At 56.1% G+C, this 5,456-nt stretch overlaps 1 pseudogene; it reads right to left on the bottom strand.

The window, feature by feature from the left end:
- Positions 1-4,173: 4,173 nt before the first annotated feature.
- On the bottom strand, positions 4,174-5,010 carry LOC135886721 (olfactory receptor 10G6-like; annotated as a pseudogene).
- Between the last annotated feature and the right edge of the window lie 446 nt (positions 5,011-5,456).

Below are 5,456 nucleotides of genomic sequence, written 5' to 3'. Positions count from 1 at the left end.
AACTGAGACTGGGACTCCACTGTGCCAACCACTGCACAGACACACAGTAACTGAGACTGGGACCCCACTGTGCAAAGCACTGCACAGAGACACAGTAACTGAGACTGGGACCCCGCTGTGCCAAGCTCTGCACAGACACACCGTAACTGAGACTGAAACCCCAGTGTGCCAAACACTGCACAGACACACCGTAACTGACACCGGGACCCCACTGTGCCAAGCACTGCACAGATGCACAGTAACTGAGACCGGGACCCCACTGTGCCAAGCACTGCACAGACACACAGAAACTGAAACCGGGACCCCACTGTGCCAAGCACTGCACAGAGACACAGTAACTGAGACCGGGACCCCGTTGTGCCAAGCACTGCACAGAGACACAGTAACTGAGACCGGGACCCCACTGTGCCAAGCACTGCACAGATGCACAGTAACTGAGACCGGGACCCCACTGTGCCAAGCACTGCAAAGACACACAGAAACTGAGACCGGGACCCCACTGTGCCAAGCACTGCACAGAGACACAGTAACTGAGACCAGGATCTCACTGTGCCAAGCACTGCACAGACACACAGTAACTGAGACTGGGACCCCACTGTGCCAAGCACTGCACAGACACACCGTAACTGAGACTGGGACCCCACTGTGCCAAGCACTGCACAGAGACACAGTAACTGAGACCGGGACCCCACTGTGCCAAGCACTGTACAGAGACCCAGTAACTGAGACCGGGACCCCGTTGTGCCAAGCAGTGCACAGAGACACAGTAACTGAGACCGGGACCCCACTGTGCCAAGCACTGCACAGACACACCGTAACTGAGACTGGGACCCCACTGTGCCAAGCACTGCACAGAGACACAGTAACTGAGACTGGGACCCCACTGTGCCAAGCACTGCACAGAGACACAGTAACTGAGACCAGGACCTCACTGTGCCAAGTACTGCACAGACACACAGTAACTGAGACTGGCATCCCACTGTGCCAAGCACTGCACAGACACACAGTAACCGAGACTCGCATCCGACTGTGCCAAGCACTGCACAGACGTACAGTAACTGAGACCGGGACCCCACTGTGCCAAGCACTGCATAGACGTACAGTAACAGAGACCGGGACCCCACAGAGCCAAGCACTGCACAAACACACAGTAACTGAGACCGGGACCCCACTGTGCCAAGCACTGCACAGAGACACAGTAACTGAGACCGGGACCCCACTGTGCCAAGCACTGCACAGAGACACAGTAACTGAGACCGGGACCCCATTGTGCCAAGCACTGCACAGAGACACAGTAACTGAGACTGGGACCCCGCTGTGCCAAGCTCTGCACAGACACACCGTAACTGAGACTGGGACCCCGCTGTGCCAAGCACTGCACAGACACACCGTAACTGAGACTGGGACCCCACTGTGCCAAGCACTGCACAGACACACAGTAACTGAGACTGGCATCCCACTGTGCCAAGCACTGCACAGACACACCGTAACTGAGACTGGGACCCCAGTGTGCCACGCACTGTACAGAGACACAGTAACTGAGACTGGCATCCCACTGTGCCAAGCACTGCACAGACACACCGTAACTGAGACTGGGACCCCACTGTGCCAAGCACTGCACAGACACACAGTAACTGAGACTGGCATCCCACTGTGCCAAGCACTGCACAGACACACCGTAACTGAGACTGGGACCCCACTGTGCCACGCACTGTACAGAGACACAGTAACTGAGACCCGGACCCCGTTTTGCCAAGCACTGCACAGAGACACAGTAACTGAGACCGGGACCCCACTGTGCCAAGCACTGCACAGATGCACAGTAACTGAGACCGGGACCCCACTGTGCCAAGCACTGCACAGACACACCGTAACTGAGACTGGGACCCCACTGTGCCAAGCACTGCACAGAGACACAGTAACTGAGACTGGGACCCCGCTGTGCCAAGCTCTGCACAGACACACCGTAACTGAGACTGGGACCCCGCTGTGCCAAGCACTGCACAGACACACCGTAACTGAGACTGGGACCCCACTGTGCCAAGCACTGCACAGACACACAGTAACTGAGACTGGCATCCCACTGTGCCAAGCACTGCACAGACACACCGTAACTGAGACTGGGACCCCACTGTGCCAAGCACTGTACAGAGACACAGTAACTGAGACCGGGACCCCGTTGTGCCAAGCACTGCACAGAGACACAGTAACTGAGACCGGGACCCCACTGTGCCAAGCAGTGCACAGATGCACAGTAACTGAGACCGGGACCCCACTGTGCCAAGCACTGCAAAGACACACAGAAACTGAGACCGGGACCCCACTGTGCCAAGCACTGCACAGAGACACAGTAACTGAGACCAGGATCTCACTGTGCCAAGCATTGCACAGACACACAGTAACTGAGACTGGCATCCCACTGTGCCAAGCACTGCACAGACACACCGTAACTGAGACTGGGACCCCACTGTGCCAAGCACTGCACAGACACACCGTAACTGAGACTGGGACCCCACTGTGCCAAGCACTGCACAGAGACACAGTAACTGAGACCAGGACCTCACTGTGCCAAGCACTGCACAGACACACAGTAACTGAGACTGGCATCCCACTGTGCCAAGCACTGCACAGACACACAGTAACCGAGACTCGCATCCGACTGTGCCAAGCACTGCACAGACGTACAGTAACTGAGACTGGGACCCCGCTGTGCCAAGCACTGCACAGAGACACAGTAACTGAGACCAGGACCTCACTGTGCCAAGCACTGCACAGACACACAGTAACTGAGACTGGCATCCCACTGTGCCAAGCACTGCACAGACACACAGTAACCGAGACTCGCATCCGACTGTGCCAAGCACTGCACAGACGTACAGTAACTGAGACCGGGACCCCACTGTGCCAAACACTGCACAGACGTACAGTAACAGAGACCGGGACCCCACAGAGCCAAGCACTGCACAAACACACAGTAACTGAGACCGGGACCCCACTGTGCCAAGCACTGCACAGAGACACAGTAACTGAGACCGGGACCCCACTGTGCCAAGCACTGCACAGAGACACAGTAACTGAGACCGGGACCCCATTGTGCCAAGCACTGCACAGAGACACAGTAACTGAGACCGGGACCCCGCTGTGCCAAGCTCTGCACAGACACACCGTAACTGAGACTGGGACCCCACTGTGCCAAGCAGTGCACAGTCGCACAGTAACAGAGACCTGGACTCCACTGTGCCAAGCACTGCACAGACACACAGTAACTGAGCCTGGGACCCCTTTGTGGCAGGTGCTGCCTAAATACACAGAAACTGACCTCCACCATGCAAGGCACTTCAGGGCCACACAATGACTGAGGTTGGGACCCCACCGTGCCAGGTGTATCACAGACACGCAGTGACTGAGATTAGGACCCCGCTGTGCATCACAGACACACAGTGAGAGATGGATCCTCCCCAGAAGAACTTCCAGGGTAGTTGGCAGATAATGGTGGAACCTAATGGAGGAGGTTTGGCCGGGAGGAAGGCCAAGGTAAGAAACTGATCATGTTTTCATAGACTTTAAGTCCAGAATAGACCATTTTGAGTGTCACAGTTTCAGGGTTAATTGCACCTCTACCCACTTTGTTGTATGCTCACGGTGCCCCCTTAGCTCAAATGCTTCCGGCTGCCACCTCTCGCTGGGCAGGGATCCGTGTACCTCTCCCGCTAGACCAGGGAGCTTGAACCCCTCCACCCCCCCGCAATTTACTGTGACTATCTCCACGGATCTGAGCTTACTCCAGCACCTGTGGTTTGCTCCTTCTCAGGGACAAGGACAAGAATGACCAGGGATCAGCCAGATTTCACACAGTCCATTAAGTTTAGCATTACAGAGAGAACATACAACAATCATAATTAAAAATAAACAGCTGACACGCCTGCTAAGCTTACCAGGTGCCACCCATCTTCCACCCTGGCAGACCGCAGTCCTTCAGACCCTAGCTAGAACCCAGGAGTCCAGAATCGCCCAGTCCAAGTCCCTCTCTCCTGTCCAGTCCTCAGGCAGCTCCTGCTGAAGGCAGGATAGATCACTACTCAGGGCACAGCCAGTCTCCTGCCCCCCAGTCTCATGAGGGCATCTTTCATCTCCTTATTCCTCAGTGTGTAGATGAGGGGTTGAGAAGCGGGGTCACCGTGGTGTAGAATACACCCACCACCTTGTCCACGGGTGCTGGGACCCCGGCCTCAGGTAGATGAAGACCAGGGGCACGTAGTAGGTCATCACCACGGTGATATGTGCCACGCAGGTGGAGAAGGCCCGACGCCTGCCCTCAGCGGAGTGGATCCTCAGGATGGCCCAGACAATATAGACATAGGACGTCAGGTTCAGCAGGAAGCAGGTGACAGCCAGGAAGCCAATGTCGACAAATGTCACCAGCTCGTTGAGCGCTGTGTCCCCGCAGGCCAGCTTCAGCACAGCCGGAATGTCACAGAAGGTGGAGTCCACGTGGTTCCCCCAGCCGTAGGGCAGCCAGAAGGTGAGCACAGTCTGTATGGTGGAGTTTACGGAGCCCCCTAGCCAGGTCCCCGCTGCCAGGCACAGGCAGGCTCTGCGGTTCATAATGACGCTGTAGCGCAGTGGCTTGCAGATGGCCAGGAAGCGGTCGTAGGCCATGACCGTGTAGAGGAAGCACTCGGTGCAGCCCAGGAAGTGGAAGAAGAAGAGCTGGGCCATGCAGCCATGGAAGGAGATGGCCCCGCCGCCCAACAGGAAGCCGGCCACCACCTTGGGCACCACCACCGAGGAGACCGTCATGTCCAGGAAGGACAAGTGGCAGAGGAACCAGTACATGGGTTCGTGCAGCCGGCGCTCCCGGACCACCGCCAGCAGGATGAGCAGGTTCCCGCACAGCGTCAACAGGTAGATGAGGAGGAAGAAGAGGAACAAGGGCACCCACAGCTCTGTGGGGTACGAGAGCCTCACCAGGATGAAATAGGTCAGCTAGGATCGGTACCTACACACCATTCACTTGGTCTGTGTCCCTGCAAGTGAATGCCGGGTGTTAATGATTAACCAAGGGAGAACGATGGGTGATCTTTGCAGACCCCACTTCCCATCCCAGAGATGGGAAATGAACCTACACGTGCTGACTCCCAGCCCCCACTGAATCCCGTTTGCTCCCAGAGCCTGCATTGAAGTCCTGGCTCCAGGCTCCCCAACTCTAGCTCACAGGACCTCTCTCCACTCCCACATCCAGGATTAGATCCCTGGAGTTAAACAGAGACACATTCAAATGAAAAAACAAAGCCCACATTGATAAGCATGAGGGTGATTAGTCGTGGGAAAACTCTGCAGGGAAGCAGGGCGTTCTCTGTCTTTTGAGGTCTTCGAGTCACGGTGGCCTTTGTGGAAGACAGGAGTTTGTCAGACATGAGTTATTAGGCTTGACATTCTGTGGTATCCAGAAGATC

The sequence above is a fragment of the Emys orbicularis genome, chromosome 12 (assembly GCF_028017835.1).
Source record: "Emys orbicularis isolate rEmyOrb1 chromosome 12, rEmyOrb1.hap1, whole genome shotgun sequence".
NCBI classification, from domain to species: domain Eukaryota; kingdom Metazoa; phylum Chordata; order Testudines; family Emydidae; genus Emys; species Emys orbicularis.
The sequence above is the reverse complement of the archived record's forward strand: the minus strand, read 5'-3'. Positions and strand labels throughout refer to the sequence as shown.